The following is a 23333-nucleotide window of genomic DNA, read 5'->3' as shown; positions in this document are numbered from 1 at the left end:
GGTCTCTGTGAAGTCTCTGTGAGGTCTCTGTGAGGTCTCTGTGGGGTCTCTGGCATTCTCAGACCTAACTATCTGCCCCAAATCCTTTTGACGTTTTACTCAGAGCATCTCCTGGAAACAGGTCTCCGGGTCCCTGACCCTGATGACCTGGCATTTCCAGATTGAGCACGTAGATTAGCCTCCCAGGTCTCTAGGACCTTACGATCATAGGATAATATTAAAACAAGCACAACATGTTTTTCCATGCAATTGTTATCATTCACTGGGTTGCCAAGGTAACCGGTACTATGCGAACTGTTAGGATCCGTATGGATGTAGCTATTGAGTCGCTAATACTGAAAACTATGCATTATTCAGTGAGCTGCTCTCTCGGCTTACCTAATTATGTAGCTTTTCTTCTTTAAAAGGACAAGTGATGGTCTCCCAATTTCATGGGAAGCATACTTAATAAGTTAGACCTCAGTAAACAGAATGGATTTGTTCTGGCAAAGCTGGCCTGTCTACTAAATTCTATTTTCCTATTCACGTGCATTATAAAATCGGAGATTCTACTCTCTGATTCTTTTTGGTTTTATTTTTCCTCTAAAATTTCATTTGTGGTCAATAATTCAGCAACCTTGAAGAAAGAAACCTGTGGGAAAAGGAAAATTTGTATTTGTATAGGAAGATTCATATTAGCTAAATAACAACTTGGAAATATGGGATTTCTCAGGTGTTTTTTTGTTTGTTTTTTTGTTTTTTAATTTGCCCTTATAAGTTAAGGGTTGAAAAAGGAAAAAAAAAAAAAAAGAAAGAAAGAGGAAAACAAGAAGCCCTTGCAAAGAATTCTAATTGATCCGCTTTAAACTTGTCATTTTTATTTTCTTTGAAATAATTCTACAGTAGAAGAGTTCCGAGTTCTCTCCGGTCGCTCAAGCTCTGTTTAACTGGAAACCAATAGGCTAAAAGTACATTGAAAGGAGCTAAAAACAAAACAAAACAAAAAATTAAAAAAGGAGCTAAGATGCTGCCAAATATGCAAACAAATAATAAACAATATGTATGTATATTGCGTCACGATGCCGTGCAGTTAAACTAATGCAGTGCTCCATGTCGATTACATCTCAACAAAACTAGGGAAAAAATTAGAATTAAAAAAAAAAATCTTAAAAAAAAAAAAAGCCAGAACGGTAATAGCCCTTCAGATTATAGCAGTGGTTCATTTGGAGACCGTGGTGCAGTGGAAGCTAGAGGCATTCTGTGAGTTGTGGGGATTTGTACTTGGGGTTGATAGCACCGATATTGGGGTAGTAAGTGTGACCAGTGCGTCACAACCTCCTTCTCGTGATTCCGAACGCCTGCCTTCGAAGAGCTTATTTGTTGAAGGCGAAAATTCAAAACTGTTTATTTATTTATTTATTTATTTATTTATTTATTTATTTATTTATTTATTCAAAACTATTTCCTAATCATCTTTTGATGAAATCCTCAAGGCCTTGATTAGCTCCATCTCCTGCTGTCTGTTGGTTCCATCATGGGGCCGGGGGTCAGCAGGGCAGCCCAGGGCCCACCCCCCAGGGCCCGTGAGTGCAGCCGGGAAGCTGGCACACGCATGCACACTTGACAAAGTCATGCCGCTGGGACGGGAGAAGCTAGGGGTCCCAAGATTATTGGTTCTTATGCGTGTCGCCAAAAAAACAACAACCAAAAAACTCTGCAGGGGACGCAGTGCTGAGATCCAGAGGGTGGGAAGGAGGAGGAGATCCAGAGACTCACAGGCAGGAGGAGAGGAATGTGCAAAGCCCAGAGTCCAGTACGAGCAGGGCTTGGCGAGGAGGCAGAGCCACTTCCTAGATGCCACCGGGGTGGCGGTGGCTGGTGTGGCCGCCCCGCTGCCCCTGCTCGAGCCTGGGCAAGGCCAGCCTGTCATCCCGGTCTTCTGGGGCCACGCCCTACTTTTAGACCCTTTTAAAAGATCAGGATTAAATTTGTGCTCATGGACCACAAGGGTTTAAGATGAAATTGAGACCCCCAGCGCCTTCTTACCTCGTTTCTGGCCTCCTCTCTCTGCCGAGCTCCCTTGAGGTGCAGTTTTTGTGAGCAATCTTGCTGCTTTCTGCACCGTGCGGATGTCCTCGTGAGGGCGAGGAGGTGACGGGTGGGGGGGCGGGGGGGGCGGGCCGTGTGGCCCCAGGGATGGCTGGACAGGTTGCAGGCCTGTCCCCAGGCCCGTCCTCCCCATGTCTGCAGGTGGAGCAAGGGGCACACAGACGCCACCCGGCCGTCTATTCCCAGGCCCAGGTGTGGGTGGGCTGCATGCGGGGCTCTGGCAGCAGGTGTCGGCTGAGGGCCGGGGAGGCCAAGGCCAGGACCGGTCACACTGGACAGGGGCCCGGAGCCACGGCGACACCAGCCAATTATTCCTGGGGACTGGTGACAGCCCTGGCACTACCAGGGTGATGGGCCTGCCCAACCCCCCGCCTGTCCCGAACTCAGCGGGTTCGTGGGCACCAGGTGGGGAGGGAAACACCTTCAGAAATGAAAGAATCATGAGTCAGTGACATGAGTGAGCAGCACAGCCAGGAGGTGACAGGCCTTGGAGGGTGAGTCCTGCTTGCCTTCGGCCCCGATGACGACAGCGTTTGTCTGTGGTCGGCCTTCTTGCCTGGGGTCTCACAGGGACCCCCTTGCTCCCTCTGCCTGCACACGTTCACCTAACCCCATCGGCGTGGCGCTCCGGCTGCTGCTCGGGGGCTGCAAGCCGTGTTCTCACGGGCCCTATGCTCCGGGGGAGACGCGGGGCAAGGATCCAGCGACAAACCCATGCACTGCAATAATCGTAGTTTCCAGGTGCAGCAGGTGCGACTTGGGGGGTCGAGGTGAGTGGAACCTGGGTCACTCTGGAGCGGGTTGTTGGCAAGAGAGGCTTCCTGCCAGGGGCCACCCACTTGCAAGTCCCGCGGTGGGGACAGGAGGACAGTACGGCCAGTTCCAGCCAAGGAGGGGAGGGGAGCGTGGGACCTGGCACAGGGGTTTGGTCAGAGGGGTTTGGGTTTTAGGGAGCACAAAGGAAAGCCACTGGGACGGTTAAGGCAGATGACTGATGGCTACGACATGCCTTTAAGAACTTGTTATGTAATAGATGCTCGTTAGTCTACAGTAATTAAATAAGCGGTTGGATAAATAAATAGGGGGAAAGGGACACATTTCTAACGGATAAATTCCAGGCAATACAAGTAGATCTTTCCTCCTCCTGGAAGTAAATGGAGCTTAGTTCCTCTTGAGTGTGGGCTGGATTTAGTGACTTGTTTCTAATGAACAGAATAGACAAAGGGGAGGGAAAAAAAAAAGAAAATTTGTGATTTTGGAGTAGAGCATTCAGCCGGCAGCAGCAGGACCAGTGATGAAGGCCGACGCCACCAGATATAGGTCATATGAGTTCTTGGGGTTCGGGGTCTTCATGAAAGAGGCCCCAGAGGGAGCCTGTAGCCCCTGCACCATGGGAGGACGAAGCAGGAGCCCCGCTGCCCACAGGAGGTGCTTTACCCAACCCGCTGGCACCTGGTCTCAGGCTTGCAGCCTCCAGAACCACGGGCAGCTCACTACTGCACTTCGTGAGCTTCCTGGCACCTGGCGTGCTGTCCCCGCCTCCCAGAGGGCCTGAGGTGCATGCCCCCGATGCTGTGCGATGCCAAGGACAGTTCACTTCTGCTCTCAACCCCCGGCCCATGCACATGAGGCAGGTTGGGTTAGGGTAGGTCAGGCAGGTTGGGGTATATTATCACGGGACTCGATCCCGGGACTCCGGGCTCACGGCCTGGGCCCAAGGCAGACACTCAACTGCTGAGTGAGCCCCCCAGGCACCCCCCCTTTTTTTAAATGGAAGCAAAAGGGAGGGTTTTAGCTTCTGTGTGGTGGGGAAACTGAGGCTGGGGTAGCAATGAGGGCCTGGGTGGCGGGGGCATCCAGCTGGGAGATGGTGCCCGCTGGAGGTGAGGCTCCAGGTGGGGATGGAAGGTGGGTGTATACACGGTACTATGTCTAGGGAGCCAAGAGAAGACCCAGGAGTAGCCAGGATGGGAGAGACGGGATGAGGACCATGGGGTGGGGGGGGGGGGGGGAGACACCGAGGTAAGAGTTGTGTCCTAGGGGGGCCCGTGAGGTCATGGGCACCGGGTACATCACCGACCTCTACCTCTGACACTGCTAGTACGTTATATGTTGAGGAATTGCATCTAAAATGAAATGAGTCAATCGGAGAAGGACAAACATTATATGGTCTCATTCATTTGGGGAATATAAATAATAGTGAAAGGGAATAGGAGGGAAGGGAGAAGTAATGGGTAGGAAATATCAGAAAGGGAGACAGAACATAAAGACTCCGAACTCTGGGAAACGAACTAGGGGTGGTGGAAGGGAAGGAGGGCGGGGGGTGGGGGTGACTGGGTGATGGGCACTGAGGGGGGCACTTGACTGGATGAGCAATGGGTGTTATTCTGTATGTTGGCAAATTGAACACCAATAAAAAATTAATTTATTATTAAAAAATATAAAAAAATAAAATAATAAAATAAAATAAAATAAAATAAAATAAAATAAAATAAAATAAAAAAGAAAGAAGGAGGAGGAGCAGCAGCTGCTCCTGCGGGGCCATGCAGCGAGCCTGCACGGCCCCCGAAGATGAACTGGATATTGAGCGCAGTGACTACGGTTTTTAAGAAGTAACGCAGCACAGCACCCTCGCTCCCAGTCCGTCTGCAGCCTCAACGTCCGAGACCCGACAGGGGAGAGACATTTCTAGACGTTCTGGGCGCCTCAGGGCCGCCCAGGAGGGCACAGCTCACACGAAGGCAACGGCTGCGTGGTTCTAATCACACTCATTTCGGCCTTCCTTACACACGCAGCAAAAAGAAATGCTTTATCTGCAAAGAGATGATCGTTGTTGGCCACTGGTCAGGTTCATCGAGAGACGTTGGAACCCGTCCTGGGAATGAAAAGGAATAGGGGGCCCCTGGGGGGCTCAGCTGTTGAGCGCCACCTTCGGCCCAGGCATGACCGTGGGGTCCTGGGATCGAGTCCCACATCGGGCTCCCTGCATGGAGCCTGCTTCTCCCTCTGCTTGAGTCTCTGCCTCTCTTGCTGTGTCTCTCATGAATAAATAAATAAAATCTTAAAAAAAAAAAAAAGAAAAGAAAAAGGAATAGGACATATGTCACCGAGCCGTAGCAAATGACTTTGTAAATAAATAAACCCTAGGTTGTAATTCCAAGGGGGGGAAAAAAGATCTAGGTCCTAAAAGACGGGTATTACAGTGTCAGTTTTCATTTCAGAAATCTTCACTAGTCTCTCCCTGAACGGGGATGGAGACCAGGCTCTTCATCCAGGCCTAGCAGAGCCCCGTGGCACAGCCCAAGCACATGGCCGGGCCCTTGGGTGCGGAACCCCCCTGCCTGTCGTGGAGCCTGCGGTGACATAGACACTTGAGGTGCCCCCCGCAGGGCCTTTCGCAGGCTGCTGCCCTTGGGTGCTCGCCTCTTGCGGCACATGCACGCTGTTGTCTTAGCCGGTGACAGGGAAGGGGGGAGAGGAGGATAAGCAGTGGAGCACCTCTTTAGTACGACGTCATATGCGACGCCCCGAGCTCTACCTTCCCCACTGCATCGATGCCCAGCAGCATGTGCAGGAGGAATCCACTTTTTTTTTTTTTTTTTTTTTGGTGATCCTTGGTCCACGCTTAGGGAGGCTGGCTTTGGAGGACGGCACGGCTGTGTAATTGGCTGTCCGAGCTGAAAGGGGGCACTGTCTATGCTTACTCTAGGACAACAGCTCTAAACCAAGGCTGGGCCGGGGCACCCTGGACCCCCGGTGTGTATGACAATCGGTGTGCCACACGTTACACACTTAGCAAGGGATGCAGCTGAGTTGTGGTTTTTGGTTTTGTTTTTTAAGATTTTATTTATGTATTTGAGAGAGAGAGAGAGAGAGAGAGAGCAGCACCCGCAGGGGGAGAGGGAGAAGCACACTGCCCACTGAGCAAGGAGCCTGATGCGGGGCTCGATCCCAGGACCCTGGGATCCCGACAGGAGCTGAAGGCAGATGCTTCACCCCCGGAGCTCCCCAGGAACCCACAGCAGAGCTTTGAGACGACACTATGCTCATTCCAGAATTTATGTGATGAGTGCTGATGACAGTTGCCTCTCGGTCCGGGGCCTGCGTCCGGATGGATGACCCGATGTCTTTGAGCTGCGCACTCCCGGCGCTGACCATGCTGGTGTTGGGACGGGGTTACGGTTCCGTGCGACGGTGGTTAGTGAAGTCTCCGGCGAGATGCATCGGATGAGGATGAAAAATCAATAAAACAAGGACGGGCGGGGGTCTGTGGCTTGAACGCGGCTGTCTCCTTCGGCCCTAAATGGCATCTCGCGCCGTGGTTTGCTGGCACGTGGTGCTGGCTTTTCCATCAGTATCAATCCGATGCGCTCAAGGACCTCAAGATCCAGTAGTAGATGGGCCAGAGGAGTGACGGGGAGCTGCATTGAATTCACAAGGGGATTTGGGGGAAGACTCCCCAATAACAGAAACCCTGCTTTCCCACAGTTGCTTCAGGGCCAGACCCAAACCGAGCAGATGTCTGTCAGGTTAGTTGCCGCGTTACCCTGAGCACCCCAGCCGGGTTCTGCTACCTCTACACGGAGCACGAAGGAGTTGGAGGCTCTCTGCAGTGCTGAGTCTTGCAGCCTTTGTCACCATCTGTCGCTAATTCAATTAATATGCATCTATTTTTTCTAACCTGCTCCCTGGCCCAGGTAGGGGAGAGACCGCAGTTGTCGTAACCAATGGTGTTTTCTTATATTGCCGGGTTATCCATGTAATATCTCAGCTCCAAGTACCAACCACACATGCTTTACTGAATCTTCAGGCTGTGACCGTGTAATTCGACAGGATGCATTTTCTCCAGCTCCCCCCCCCCCGGCCCCCACCTCCCTCGCTATTTCTAATAATGCAGTTTAGCTACAAGCGTGCATTTTTGCCTTCTTCAGGGCAGGATTATACTTTAGCGTCTGTTCACATCAATGCAACGGATAACCTTAAATTATTCATGATAGAGTTGTCAGCGGTGGCTGTTTGCCATCAGAATCCATTTCTGGAAACCCTTCGTGTGACTTCTATTATCTGAATCCAAACTGCACATTTTACCTTTTTTTTTTTTTTTTTTTACCCTTTTCCCTTTTATTTGCAACACAACACACCTGGTTTGTGTGGAAACTATAAGACATACTCCTTCCCCTCGAGGAATTTATGGCAATAACTATATTTATTTTTATATTATGATATGATATTAGATATTTATTCAATATCTGCTGTTATATGGTATCCTCCCATGGGATCATTTATTTATACCTTGTAACAACCTCATGATCTAATTAGGGCCGTGCCTCTATTGCATATGACTACACCGCCATTCAAAGGTTGTACCGCTATGTCCAAAATATTTCAATCCTGGCTATCTTGTGGCTCTAGGACATACATTCTTCATGGAAAACTGTAGTCTATCTTCATGGAGCCAGGAGAGGGGTATGAAAAAAAAAACATGCATATATTCATCTTTATCTACATTTTCTTAACGTTGATAGCCTAGGATCGTAAAAACATTCAAGACCTAGGGTCGAATCTCACGTGTCTCTCTGCTGAGGATTGCTTTAATGTTAAATCTCAGCCTTGCACAAAAGGGGGCAGTTCATGGTACGTGAAGAAATAGACTCCCTTCTGCTTGTTCTCCATCTGTCCAAGTAGAAAGATCTACCCGGAATGCACGCATTTCCTGTGGTTCAACCAGCACGTGGTTTAGACATCCATCGTTCCTTCCGTGAAAGTGTGATGGCTTCAGGTTTTGACTGTCTTCCTTTCCTTTGGTGTTGAGAAGCGTGTAACTCTTAAGTTGTTTGCTTAAATCAAATTCCATGTTCAGGAATAAGGGATCACGCTCCCTGACTGTGCTGTTTCGATCCTCTGTCCGAAAGGTACGTGTTCTGAGGTGTTGTGGTAATTCTGACGAAAAGAGTCGGACGATGACTGTAGGAGGGGCTCAGTGTGTGTCAGTCCAACCTGGGGTTGTTGAACCTGGGATTCTGTTGACACAACACTCATCCGTTGCCAACTACACTCATCACCGTAGGGATTTCTGTTACTTGAACGAAGACCAGGTTTCACAGACGAAGGTAGCGGCATTACCTCAAGTCTACACCCTACATCTTAGTGACTCACAGTGCAGGACAGGAGTTCTGGGGGTGAGTCGGTCGCTGGCGGTAAGATTTACGCAGCCTCGCTGAGTCACTGGTCTCGGGGTAAATGATGGTTTAAACCTGTGTTATTGCTTTTTGAAATTTAATTTCAAGGGAGTTGTTATATTTTAATACAGTGAGACCTAAAAGAGTCTTCACTAATATGAATATATTGATACTGTGACCCAATTTGGAACTTAGTTCAGATGGAGGCCATGTGCCCCCAGAGGTAAATACTTCTCCCTAAATTGCCGTGTGTAACACAAATGAAAAGTGGCAGAGACTGTCTTTTCAGCGATTTAAAAAGTCTTCCTTTGATGAATAATTGACTTTTTGTCCTATTTAAAAGATATTCCTTTCAGAGTCTACAATATGAACCATATGGAAGGAAAAGGGAGGTCACACTTAGAGAGACTTGTTTTCCGTACTTAATTTTGCACACTTCACCTGGGAAACTTCGTGGAATCTGTAAAATGTGATTTCTACGTCACTCAGGAGTATATTAGATTTGAGATTTCCTTTCACCCTCTGATGAGAGCAAGTGCTAATTATTTAATTCTATGTGTCTCTTTGCGTATGTACCAACTAAACCACTGCCTATAATGCTCCCCAATTATTTTAAAAATAAACTTCTGAAGAATTGAAGGGGGGAAATATCATAAATCCAAGGCAAATACTTTTTAGTTAAAAGTACCTCACAAAAGTGTGCTTGATACAAAAAAAAAATAGCAAAGTTTTCCGATTTTTACGTACAAAGAGCAGAAAACCCTTTATCGTGGATGTGTTGACCTACCTTTATTACATTGGCCCAGCCACTGTGGTGGCTTGTCCTGACACCCAGCTGCAGAGAGTCACACCTGCTAGGTGTTCCTCCTACCGTCTCGTCAGCCTTCTCAAAGTGCTCAGGGGCTGTGCCTCAGCGAAGACGGAAGAAGAAAAAGAATGAGCAGGTGGTGGCCACCTCCAGGGGCAGGGATAAAATAAGGAGCGGAAAGGAAAAAATGATTTAATCCCAAATGTGGCATGAAAAACTCTGTTGGCACCAATGCACTTCTGGAGTCGTGTTTAAGCTTAAGAACTGGAGTTCCTGAATCCCTTGAGATTGTGGTCTTTCTCGGGTTGACTATTGCCTAGTGAAGTTTAGTTACATGCAGAGGGATGGTTTGATGTTGGCCATTAAAGGGAAGAGGAGAGGGAAGTGTCATGGTTGCCATCACCAGTCTGCAGAGCCTCTACTGCGGACCCTGTGCTTTGCATATGCCAGTGCTTTTAAGGCTTGCCATGACTCTACACAGTAGACTTATCCCCGTTTTGGCAGCAGGGGTCAGGGGAATGAGAGAGAGAGAGCAGCCAAGAGCAGTTAAGTGTTCTGTCCAGGATTGAAAGAGCTTTTAAGAGTTGAAATCAGACTCAAACTATTTCCCTCTGGTTCCAGCATGTTTATTCTTTCCACCAGATTATTCTCATTCTAAACAAAGAGTCGAGATGAGCTGTGTAGTAGGTAACTGACCCTGTTAGGATTCAGTGTTTACTGAGTTAATTAATTACTTTTGGCATTTGCTGCGAATACAAGTTATTCTTCCCTGGGATCTTATTTGACTTCTGGACTTGAGGGCCGGGTTTGCAAAGCCTAACTGGCTCTGCCCAATACTTCCCTTGACCCTTAATCCACCTCCCATCCCCTAAAAGCTGAGAGAATGAAAGCTATTTCCCCCACCTCCTTTGCTTCATTAAGTTAGTTTCTCTAGGACCGTGATGCATTACACAATTCCATTCTCTAGCTGTTTTCTTTTAGGGCACTATCCATGGGCAAAATATTCCACTGGGAATATTTTGTCATGAGTAAAGAGGAAGTTCTTTTAAATTATCATCTCTGGAAAAAGTGCTATCTACAACAAACCAAGAGGCAAAAACGCAAAACCCCCAACCCCGAGGAATTCACCTTCTATCAGAGAGGCAAGAAGTCCATAGAGTCATGTCACATTATGTTATAGGGTACCTATAGGTTGCATAGGGTTGTTATAAAAAGTAAATAAGTTGGGGATCCCTGGGTGGCTCAGCGGTTTGGCGCCTGCCTTTGGCCCAGGGTGCGATCCTGGAGTCCCGGGATCGAGTCCCGCGTCGGGCTCCTGCCATGGAGCCTGCTTCTCCCTCCTCCTGTGTCTCTGCCTCTCGCTCTCTCTCTCTCTATGTCTATCATAAATAAATAAATACATATTTAAAAAAATTTAAATAAGTTGGTATATGGATGGGTCTGAACAGTACCTGGCACAGAGAAAGTGCCATATAAGCATTAGTTATTATTATTCCAGAGTGACAAAAAAAAAAGTGCCACAGGTATGGAAAAGTGAGAAAGGCAACCTCCAGGCTCTTGGGTGTACTTTAAGTGCATCCATCCAAAGGTGATGCTTCATTATGTCAAGGAAGAAAAAGAGTTGTCAGCGTGCCACAAGTCAGCACACGGGTGACGATGAGCAACTTTCCCAAATCTAAAATACAGCTAAATACGCTGTACCTTGGAATTGTATATGAACTATCTTTGCCTTCTTAGAATTACAAATCTCTCAGAAAGTTAACTTATTTTTTTCTAAAGATTTTATTTTAGAGAGAGTGAGAGGGGAGGGGCAGGGGGAGAGGGAGAGGGAGACTCCTCAGGCAAACTCCCTGCTGAGCATGGAGCTGGGTGTGGGGCTTGATCCCTTGACCCTGAGATCCTGACCTGAACCAGAATCAAGAGTCAGATGCTCAACCCACTGAGCCACCCATGTGCCCCTATTTAGTTTTCTTCTAAAACAAAGCTTTGATCCTCTGCTATTCCGTATAGAAATGACACGGGAGGGGGAAAGCGTGCCAAGGCAGCAACACACCTTGCTGCACGTCCTTTCCCATAGGCAGCCCAACGACACGGAAAGGTCGCTCTGCGCTGAGAGACGGATGGTTTGAGAAGTCTTGGGTTCCAGCTAGGCAGGCGTGAGACCATCCTTTCATCAGAGGCAATGAAACCTCTTCAGCTTTGCCTACTTTCCTGTTTTTCATATATATTCTAGTTCTTGCTTGTGTTCAAAGCTTGGCTAGAATAGAGGCAAAGTTCCAAGGTAAACACAGCATTAGTAGCCGGAACCCTCTGCGAGGGTTCATTGCCCCTAGGGCTGCGGTGGACCGGATGGGCTTATCTTTCATTTTTGAAGCCTTTAAGTACATGATAAAATAACCTGAAGGCCTCTGGTGAGAAAGAGGCAAATCGTGGGAGCCTGGGCAATCCAAACTCTATTGTTAGTTATTGAAAAGGAGAATTAGCAGTTCTCAAATGCACTTAAGGCCCTCTCAGAAAAAAAAAAAAAAAGATTTTATTTTTTACAGAAGTCTTAGGTTCCCAGCAAAACTGAAGGACGGATACAGAGACTCCCCAGGTATCTCCTGCCCGCACAGGTGCGTTTTCAACCCCTTTGTCCCCACCCCCGACTCCAACAGTCCGTTCATTATATGGATGAAACTGCAATGACACGTCCCTCCTTTATGTGAGGGTTCACTCTTGGTTTTGTACATTCTATGGCTTTAGATGCTCAGGATCCCTTCTTAGAGGGAGCTCACTACCCTTGTGGGGAAAATGCTCCCAGGAGAGAACTGGCGCCCATCTCCTGGGTGACAAGGGTGAGCCCTGGGCCAAGGGCACAGCGCTTCCACCCAGAGCAGTAACAGCCCAGGTCCATAGCCTCCAGCCTCCGCCTTGCTTTCTACTGGCTTAATGACTTTTACCGTTTAATATGTTACAAAGGCTCTGGCCTTCAAAAGTAATGAAGTGCAAACATGAATGAAAATTGGGAAATTTATTTTTACTGATGATTGAGGAGAAGGGGACAACAAAAAATGCATTTTAGACTTTGACCTTGCAGAGAGTTGTTGGACTCATGTGAAATGGGAAGAGAGAAGAATGCAGACTTTTTTTTTTTTTTTTAATTTTGGCTTGCTTCAAGAATTGAGATGGTTAAGTGTTCTTCTTTATTGAAATGATGTATTACCATAGGTGGAAACTAGTGGCTTTCAAACTTTTTGGCCATAGACCACAATAAATTTCTTTTAAAATATTTTAATCCATTAAACACACACATATACACCGGAAACAAAATTATTGGTCTTATTTAAATTCTGATCACAACCCATGTAACCCCCGGTTTGGACAGGAACAAAGTGGATTAAACCTCCTTTCACCATTGCCTGGTACACAACCTTTATAAAGGAGGAAAATGAAACATGTAATTTTGCAAATTTAAAAGATAGGAATATACATAGATCCATGGTGAAGAGGACGAAAGGTATTTCACCGTTCAGAATCTTTTTGATAAAATAAAAATTAAAATAAAAATCTTTTTGATAAGGTTCATGCTGAGAGTTAATAATAATTGTGTTGTCAGTTAGTTTGGGAAGAACTTTTCCCCAAGGTAACTAGCTTCGCAGTTTGAAACAAAGAAATGGACTATTCCAAGTTTGGAGCTAAGATTTTCACTTAAAATGTTTTACAAACGATCTGGATCAGATGGTATTCAGTCAAATCTTAATTTTTTACAAACCAAAACCAAGTTGGTATCTGCACTTTTATGGCTTCCCTGCCCTTGGGACTTCCAATGCGGATCGTCTCCATAGACCATGTTTTTGGAATGTCTTCTTGAACCAGAACAGCATCAGTTGGCCAGAAGCAGGAGAGCCTACACTTAAAAAAATTAGCAGTTAAGATTTTTAGGGCTCCCGTTATTCAGTTTTCTAGTGGTAGATTGTCCAGTGGAAGGAATATAGATATGAAAATGGATTTGAATAACAGCAGGTTGAGGGAAGGTATCTGCTCATATATGCATATATGTGATAGGAAATAGAATATAGAGGGATGCCCGGGTGGCTCAGTGTTGAGCGTCTGCCTTGGGCTCACCTCGTGATCCTGGGGTCCTGGGATCGAGTCCCACACTGCCTGTGTCTCTGCCTCTCTCTGTGTGTCTCTCATGGATAAGTAAATAAAATATATTTTTAAAAAAGAATATAGATGTAACCCAAAGGAAAAGCCTGAATTGGAGGTACAGATTTGGGGGAGCCGTAGATACACATAGACTAAGAACAGAACCCTTGGCCCCAACATCTAATGATTGAGAAAGGACTGGGAATGACGGATCACGTCAGAGGGATGGTCAGGCAGGGTGGGGTACAGAGAACTAGGAAAGGGAGATTTCCAGAAAGACAAATTCTTTTTTGATGTAGAAGGCATGATCCAATCAGCAGAGACTTCTCATAGTAGAAGTACTGATGGGCAAAATCATTTCAACTTGTAAACTAGATATTATCGATGATCTTTGTGAAAGCAGATTCTGCTGAATGATGCTGGAAGTTAGATTTTGACCAGGTTGGTGGTCAAACTGAAGGCATGAATAAACCCAACCTACTCATCAAGCCCACGAAATAATAGAGTTCGAAACACGTAAGATCTAATCTTACTAGAAGTTATAAGAAAGGGTCCTTGACAAGATGGAGAGTGATTTAGAGAGGCACCATCCTTGATTCATTATATATGAAAAAAAAAAACCATAGAAACTCAGGGCAATTCTTAAATGCTCTAGACGAGAGTAGGATTTGGGGAGGTTTTGTTGAGGAGGCAAACGTACTCTTCTACAGGCTTCTCTTTGGTGTTGCTACCAGATGGACCATTGATATGAGATTTATTATGATCCTTCGTTTTGCTTTTTCACTTGCCCATGTAAGATAAGCGTTGAAAAGCAAGTGAGTGATGAGTGATGGCTTTATCTATCTCCCTCAAGTGTCTTTGAGAGGTAGAGTCTAAGCACCAGGAGTCCTTTTTGTTGAGGGCGATTTGATAAAAAGGATTCCAATAACAGGCACAGTAGAGGTTTAGGTCTTATAAGAACAGCGTACAGTAAACAAATCAATACTAAGCTCAGCCATGAGTGGAAAGGTCGCTGGAATAGTGAGTGAACTGCCGGAAGCCATGAAGCTATAATTTTGATGCCTCAGTAATTACAACTTATATTTTGAGGACCTCAGGACCCTTAGGAGTTAAATAATATTTTTCCTTTCCACGTCCCCAAGGTTTAGCTTCTAACGTTAATGATGGTTTCAACATACCTGAAGTTAGAAAATACTAGAATTTTAGGTTATTAGAAAGGGGGAAAAACACATCCCACATACTCCAACTGCTAAATGCTGTTATTATTCTGTATTTATTTCTAGGCATTCTGATAAGTAGGTTTCTATGACAGATTTCTATGGACAGGTTTGTTTGGGTTTTCTCCCCCCTTTTCAATGCTTTAGCAATTATTTTATTTTATTTTTTTTTTTTTGAATTATACAAAATCCTGCTGCTGGCATTTATTTTTTATTATTTTTTTAAGATTGTATTTATGCATGAGAGACAAAAAGAGACAGGCAGAGGGAGAAGCAGGCTCCACGCAGGGAGCCCAATGTGGGACTCAATCCCAGGACCCCGGTATCATGCCCTGGGCCAAAGGCAGATGCTCAACCACTGAGTCTACCCAGGTGCCCCTGTTCCTGGCATTTTAAACTGAAAATTCTGATCACTAATTCCAGTGTGGAGAGGGCGATTTTCTTTTACCACCAAGAAATCCTCCAGCACCAGCTGGACGTCTCCAGTTCAACTGAGTTCTGACACTAAACCTGAATCCCCAGATTCCACAGGTTAAGGCCTCAGGCCCACAGGACTGGCCTCCTTCCCCGAAATGAGATGCTAATGCAAGCCCAAGTTATTACCTGTCCTTTTGACCAACCAGCTGTGTTGGAGTTTCCACAACCCCCTCCTTGGGTTTGATTAATTTACTAGAGCTGCTCACAGAGTTGAGGGAAATAATTTACTTACTAGATGACTAGTTTATTATAAAAAAGATGAAGACTCAGGAATGGCCAGATGGAGGAGAGGCATAGAGGAAGGTATCGCAGAGGGGGTGGGTGTTTTGGTGCCCTGCCTAGGTGGGCTGCTCTCCTGGAATCTCTGTGGGTTCACCAACCAGGAAGCTCTGTGAACCCTTTTTGAGTTTTTATGGAGTTTTGTTACTTCTGCGTGATTGATTAGATCACTGGCTACTCGTGATTTACTTATTCAACCTGCTGCACCTGCCCCTCCCTACCCAGTTCAGAGAGGCGGGGCTAGAAGGTCCACTCTCATCACATTTTGGTTCCACCAACAATGAGCCCACATCCCAAAGTCAACTCCTCAACAACAAAAGACACCTGTATCTCTCATCATTTAGGAAACTTGGGGGTTTTGGAACTCGGTGCCAGAAATCACAATATCAGCACTAAACACGAGAATGACCAGTATTCCCTTTCAGTGTACGATTGGTAAATTGTCAAGGTTGACCTAGTTTCATTCCTGGCCCCTACAACTCTGGGGGGAGATGGAGAGGTACCGTTAAAAAATGTTAAAATGACAAAAAAATGTTAAAATGAGCTTTGTGGTTATAGCCTTGCACCTATATGGGGGACTGTTTAAAATAACATTAGGGGATCTCTGGGTGGCTCAGCAGTTTGGCACCTGCCTTTGGCCCAGGGCGTGATCCTGGAGACCTGGGATCGAGTCCCACGTCAGGCTCCCTGCATGGAGCCTGCTTCTCCCTCTGCCTCTCTCTCTCTCTGTGTCTCTCATGAATAAATAATAAATAATAAATAAAATATTAAAAAATAAAAATAAAAAATAAAATAAAATTAGAACTCGTAGCATGCTACTTGCATACTATTTGCCTCATTGTACATTGGGACTATTTATTTACATACCTTCTTCCTTTAAACTTTGAATTAAAGGTGAGAGAGATTGTATAATTTTACTTGTAATCTAGTTATTATATGATACTGCCACATGAGCATTCAATAAATATTTGTCGAATAAGCACCTGAATTTAGAAATAACTCTTAGATCAGTATAATGTTGAGTTAAACATAGGTCTTGAGAAAGGATGGCCAACACAAAGCAAATGGATGCTAAAAAATGTGATTCCTTCCTAGTCGGAGGATGGTGTTAATGGACTTATTCTAAGGAGCCAGCTCTAATTTTTCACCAAGGGATGGTAGGTCAAGATAACCATGAACTAAAATAATCCAAGAGGTAGGAAACACTCTCTTCTAAAACAGAATAAATCTGCACTAGCGATGGCCATTCTTTGCCTTTACCCAAGAGTTCAATACTAATTTAAAATAAAGAATTCAGTCTTATCTGAAAATGAGCTCCCGTTCCATTTGTCTTGTTGGTATTCTTTGGCCATAGAAATATATAGGCCCATTTAAAGGAACGAAGCCCCATCCATAGTGTGTTCTGTGCTCAGGGGTCAAGTGAAGGATTCTCCAGAAAGCACTGGTGGGCATCCCATACGTGGAAGGAGTTCTTGAGATGCACCAGGAAGTCCCGGGCTCCCGAGAAGCAGACTCCCTGTCTGGAGACAGGGAGTGTTGGGGTAGGAATTGTAAAGACGGAAGGAGGAGCACGCATCTGGATCCTGTCCAGGAAGGCAGCCTTTGGGGGCTGGGGCTTGGAACCAGGAAGAAAAGAATTGTTAATCTCCAGGCAGATTCGCCAGTTTTGTGTTTTCTTTACTACATTTTGTTTCTTTGAGAATGTCTTCTAACGTCAGTGTCAAGTGAAAGTTCCTGGCCCAGATTTGGCTTTCTAAATCTTTGGGTGAGGACTAAAATCAGGAGTTGTCATCTGAGGCCACTGTACATTTTATTCATAGATAATCCATGAAGACTTTGTTAATAAGGAGTAAACCATCATTTTCTGCCCCACTTAGTTCTGTCTTTTGTGGGAGGAAATTGATTTTCCTCACCCTGACGTGTGAAACCCCAGTGTCCTGTTTTTCATGGTTCCCAGAAGGGAATGAGCCAAGTTGGATGCCAGAAGTGGAGAAAATAAGCTGCTTCTAAGGCATACGTGAGAAATAAACTTACTTTCCCCCCTTCAGCTGTAAACTGTTTATCTATGAAGCCAAGTCTTCATTTTATTTCTAAGTAGTCAGGTTTTCAGGCTGCAGACTGGTTTCACGCTGCCATCTGGTTTGGGCTACTTATATTAAACGCATGTCCCCACTAATACTTTATTATGAGACTTTTCAAAGTTACGGCAAAGTTGAGACAAGGTCAGAGTCAACACCCGTAGACAGATGCACTACCTCGGTTTTACCACGGACCTTTTACTCTGCTTGTCTTATCACGTGTGTGTCTGTCTCTCCATCCATCCACCTGCCCATCTAGGAGGCCATCTTGCTTCTGATACATTTCAAAATAAATTTCAGCTATTAGTTGGCCCCCTCTAAATATTTCATTTACATACTTTCTAGATGATTAGCGACTCTTTAAGGAACTTGACCAATAAACATATTTGAAGTTTATTACCAAGTGTGCTCTCAGTCTGCAGACCACCACGGATTTGACCACTGTGTTTCTGGAGGAACCATCATTGGAGCTCAGAAGTTTGGGTGCCTTCTGGCCCCATTGAGAGGTCAGGTCTGTCCATCTTAGCCCACTTCCGTGGTTTCCCCGGCAGGTTCTCTATCCATACATGTACATCACACACCTGCTGGACATGGCTGCAGTTCCCATGCTTTCTTACCTTCCACTGTGTTGGCTCTTCCACCTCCAAAGCCACACCTCTCTGCCTCTTAGGGTTTTTTTCAACCCATCCTTTATGAAGATGCCTATTGTCTATCGAAAATAGATTCTAGAGAGTTAAGGCATTTTTGGTTTTGCCTGGTTTGTTGATTTCAATCTAATTTAAAGATTTTACATGACAGGAGTCATGTAGTTTCCATGACTGCCAGCTACCTAAAGGGGTAGGTTTGATTGGCTCTGGGGGGATGAGTGGAGAGTGTGGGGCAGGGTGGACCAGCCCTGCTCAGCTCACTGGCTAATGATTAGCTGGCTGTGGCACATGACTTACGGAGGGAGTAGAAAAGCCCTTGTGGGTGCCTGGGAGGCTCAGTCACCTAAGAGTCCCACTGTTGACTTCAGCTCAGGTCACTATCTCAGGGTCATGAGATGGAGCCCTGTGGTGGGCTCCATGCTGAGTGTGAAATCGGCTTGGGATTTTCTCTTTCCCTCTGCCCCTCCTTGCTTGCTCACTCTCTGTCTCCCTCTCTCAAAGGAAAAAAAAAAAAAAAAGTATCTGGCTCCTGTCCTGATCCCAAGAAATCTAAACTTCTCGTCTGGTAGGGAGACCCAGGTCTTTCTATTTTTAAAAAGCTCCCAGGATTATTCTGATGCATGGTAAATTTGAGGGAAATTAAGTTACAAGCATTGATCAAACTTTTATTTTTTTTTAAAGTAGGCTCCACACCCATCGTAGAGCCCAACATGGGGCTTAAACTCATGACCTTGAGATCAAGAGTCGGAGGTATAGCTGACTGAGCCCCCCAGGTGCCTCATCTTTCAAGCTTTCCCTGTCTCTGGCTGGTGACCTCAATAAGTGATGCACCCTGCTGCTGGAGCCTTCAGGTTGTTTATATATAAAATGAGGGCTGGATCAGGGCTTCTTTCTGTTCTCTGAGTCTGTGGACTGGGCTTAGTCCCTCAAAGGGATGCTTGTGGGAGGTGTGTCCAGCAGACCAGAGAGACAGGTGGGAAACAGGAGAGCAGGAGTCCAATTGCCCGAGTTCACAGTCTACCAGTGTGGCATCAGGGGAGTCATTTAATTGTTCCAAGTTTCGTTTAATGTAAGTCGAGGGTGATGATTATCCTTCCTTCATGAAGTGGCTGTAAGAATTGGAGCAACATATGACGCCTACCAATGTCAACAGTGTGTGTTGCATTGGTTGTGGGTCACGTTTGGTGTCGTACCCAGTGGAAAGGCCTGGGCTGCATGCAACAAAAGACCTGCTGCCACTCTGATTTCACCTCCATCTGCGACTGCCTGTGGCTCTGGGGCAAACCACGGAGCATCCCCAGGCCTCCATTTCTTGGGTTGCGATACGGAAGGCTTTAGACGAAATAACCTCCAAATTCCTTTCCAAGGTTACAGTTTGGTTCTGTTGTAATTGCAGTCACTTTTCATGGCATTTTCTGAGTCATGAACATGGTGAATTGTCAAACGGATTGCACTTCCCTCTTTGCTTTGTCTTCTAAGTTTAGAGCTGGATCTGAGCCAGAGCTCTCGCAGTCCCGGAGGTCGTGGTGGGGCCTGGCTCAGGGCTCTGCGCCCAGTGAGGTCACCCAGGGGTCCACGCTTACCGGGATCTTGCTCTTGCTTAATGATCTACTGTCACTGTCCTGAAATACCTAATTTTTTGCATTCGCATTTTGCACTGGTCCCCGCAGATTATAGAGCTGGTCCTAGACCTCAATATTTATTTTTTTATTATAGCTTCATCTTTGGTTTCATTTTTTTTTTCTTACCATTCTACTCATATTTCCCCATACATCCTAATTTCATTATCTGTTTTGTTTTGTTCTTTTCCGGTCACCCTGTGTGCATTTTGTGAGCTATGACATTTCCGTTTGAGAAACAGAGAACAGATAGAGTCATTGCTTCATTTATAAAGATTTGTCCCCTGGAACCCCTAGCCTCATTTTTCTCCTCGTCTCAAAGCTAACAGCATTTACTGTTTGTGTTCTTCACCTTGGGACTGAATTACATATTACTCTGCATCACTATCTATCTTTGCCATGTGGACATCTCTACTTCCCGGGTTATTATAACCTCTTTGAGTTTTTATATCCCCAAGAGTGCCCATCTTCATGGGTATTGCTCCTAGCAGCCTCCAAGGAAATAGCTGTTGAATTAATTTAACTGGAAATTGAATTGACTTAGCCAGCTAAAGGAAGAAAGGAGGAGAGTTTTTAGCCAAGAAAAGGAAAGCTAGGAAAGGACCCCAGAGGATGGCCATAGAGGATAATCCTTCATCGAGGCTCAAACTGCACTCCCCCAAAAAGCCACTTGCACAGTGGTTCCCAGTCTTTTTGATCACTGGAGCCTTTTACAGTCTTAAAGTTATCATGGATCCCACTTTATATGGATCTGTTTATATAGATTACAGCGAAAACTGAGGAAATGCATACAATAATTATTTATGCAATTAAAAATAAACCAATTTTGGTTAACTTCATAACCATCTTTGAAGGGACAAATTCATTTTCCCAAGCAAAATTTTCCGATGAGTGGCCTTGTTTTATGTTTTGCAGATCACTTTAACATCTGGCTTGATAGGAGACAGCTGGATCTTCATATTTGCTCGTTGGGGCTGTTGTGATATCACATATCATGTAGTTTCTGCCAAACCACTGTATACTCATGAGAGAATAAGCACGTAAAGGGCACCTGCTGGCTTATGATTATTTTGAAAAAATATATATTTTCTGGCATGATGGACCCCTCGAACATGTCTCAGGGACCCTGGGTGGTCCTCCGCCCACACTTTGAGAGCTTCTCCAGGAGAGTAACATCTCCCTACCCTGCTGTCTTTTTCAGCCTCAGGATAGTATGTGCAATGCCACAACGCTATCCTTGTTCTTATAGCTGAGAATCTTGACATTTGCTGACCCGGCTTGTGCAGTGGTTTTCTCTAAGAGTATAAAGCATCACGTCTCTATGAGACGTGAGTGTGGTCTAAGGTTCTTCACTCTGCTTGCAGGTCATAAATGATGGAACGATACAGAGAGAACCAAGCTGTTCGATACCCTCGCTTACTCAGATTGAGACCATAGCCTTTTCTCTGCAATGCTCAGATTCACAGTGGAGGTGATTTATTAGCTCTGCTATTTTTAATTTGATGTCGGGAAACAATGGGAAGTGGCTCCAAATGAATCCTTTTGTGGGGGGAAAAAAAGGACATCACTGAAATAATTACCAGACCAAATTACTGAGTCAGACCAGGTGTGATGTTTTGTACATTATTATGCATATTTCAATTGGTATAACTTGAAAATATGTATCATGAACTCAGTTGCAATTCATTACTATTGGCAGCTCTGCATTAACAAGCTTAGGGCTGCAAAGTTCAGATTAATTATGCAGAATGGTATTAACACACTATTATTATAAGCTATATTTAATTTGAGGCTACTGATACTAAATACAGAAAAAAAAGGTTCATTGTTTACTTATCTTTTACTTCCAACTCAAGAGTTTGTCGTGTTCACCTTATAGCTAATCTTATAAGGCCTGTTTGAAATGGCTGTTTGGAACAAAATTCTATCAGCCAGTGACAGATCAACAGCTGGGGGAACCTCTTTGTGACCTGCAAGTCACGATTTTTAAGGATTGCTGTTCTGAGTTCAATAAACTTGTCTTCCTCAAAGTTATAATTAAATGAATTGTAGATAACAAATGATCATCTAGAGATTTCAGCTCTTAATTCATACCACCACCCAAAGTGTTTGTCTGTGGTATTACTATGATCTTTTGATAAAACTGCTCTTTTGCTTATGGAAAAGCCAACCTCTAACTTAAAAAAAAAAAAAAAAAAAAAGTCACCTCTTCCAATCGTCCTGTCCTTAGAGTGTTACCTGGTGGGCCTTGCTTGAGATGATGGTCTGGTCCAAGAGGGCAAGACTGACCTCGAGCCTGAACTTCTTACTGGTCGTGTGGCCTTAGGCAATGTACTTAATCTCTGAGCAGCAGCTTCCAAGAAGACATTGCATTTTAGGAAGAGTTGATAATCTGGAAGATGAAATGGGGACAGTCTTGAGCTTGGAAACCCAACCATTCGGGTTGCTGTTCAGTAGTCACAAGATAAAGAACCTGGACAGAGCCACCTGCCATGGGAAAGAGGAGCAGATGGGAGAGATGGTTATTGAGTAGAATCAATAATTTTTGGTGACCACCTGCATACAGGAAGTAAGGGAGAGGTGAGACTCGTAGACATTTTCACATTATTGGGCCTGGTTAGCTGGTGTCATTTACCAAGAAGTCAGAACAAAGGAGCAAGGTGGAGGTGTGGTGGGTGAGGGATCAAAAAAACAAGTGGTTGAGTATCTGCCTTCAGCTCAGGGCATGATCCTGGATCCTGGGATCACTGAGTTCGAGGTGAGAATGAAGGGAAGTAGGGGAATTCAATCCAGGTAGAAAGGCCTGGCATAACATTGTCTATCTTGGTCTGGAGCTCAGGAGAGTTTTGGGAGACATCGAGTCATGTGTAGTAGGTGCTGCCACGAGTGTGGAGAAAATCAGCCAGAGGAAAGTGCAGAATGTGGGCTCTGAGACTGGACACAACCCGCAGACATCAGCTGCTGTTCTTTGGGGGAAGGAGAAGCTACAGAGACTGGCAGCTCTTTCTCTAGGAAGCCAGGGCACACAGAGACATTTGCCATGAACTGTATCTGAGGTACAGATTCATTTTCAGTGTGAGGTCTCTTTGGAGAGTGGCACTGGGGGGTGGCCACAGTAGCAGGGCTGCCGTGTGTTTCCGGCCACAGACAGGTGTGCCCAGAGTCCCCTGGGGGTGGAGTCTGGAACTCAGATGGACTCTCCAAGGATGGGCTGCTGGCTCACTGCTACCCTTCCAGATGCCTTTCCTTTTTGGGGGGGAAGAAAAACCAAGCTTTGAGTGTCAACATGAGCAGAAGGCTGGGCCTCTGCTGGGGGGGATGAGACAAGCAGCTTGGAAATAATCCCATGTGCTGACCCCCAAAGGGAAGCTGGCCCAGGGCAGCAGGAAGAGGCCTGTTGCCTCGTCAAGTCTTCCCAAGGAGCCCAAGATAGGGTCTCTTTGGTATTTAGATGGCTGCTCAAAAACTCCATTCTCATCTCTGCTCTTCCCATCCTTACCCTGTCTGTACTCCCTGCACCTTGCGCACTTTCTCATGTATACATCCACTGTGTCCTTTTTTCACATGATATATTCAAACCTTTAATTCCTCGAGATCATTTAATTCTTGGCAAACTTTAAAAAAAAAGTCTTGAAATGTCTGACCTCCGATTACTCTCAATATTAGATAGATTAAAAATTGAAATATTTAAAGAATGGTTCCTTGCTCTTTTGGTTTGCTTAAAAGTGACTTTAGCAAATACTTTAATGAATTAATTATTATTGTGCTTTTATGATGTCCGCCTGTTCCTTATACTTCTCTTGTTCTTCC

General features: G+C 45.4%; 1 protein-coding gene across 2 annotated transcripts in view; it reads left to right on the top strand.

Moving 5' to 3' along the window:
• Positions 1-23333, top strand: part of PRKG1 (protein kinase cGMP-dependent 1) — a 1197769-nt gene that overhangs the window by 686846 nt on the left and 487590 nt on the right. The window lies entirely within an intron of this gene.

This window comes from Vulpes lagopus, chromosome 14 (genome assembly GCF_018345385.1).
Source record: "Vulpes lagopus strain Blue_001 chromosome 14, ASM1834538v1, whole genome shotgun sequence".
In the NCBI taxonomy this organism is placed as follows: domain Eukaryota; kingdom Metazoa; phylum Chordata; class Mammalia; order Carnivora; family Canidae; genus Vulpes; species Vulpes lagopus.
This window is presented reverse-complemented; position numbering and strand designations above follow the sequence as displayed.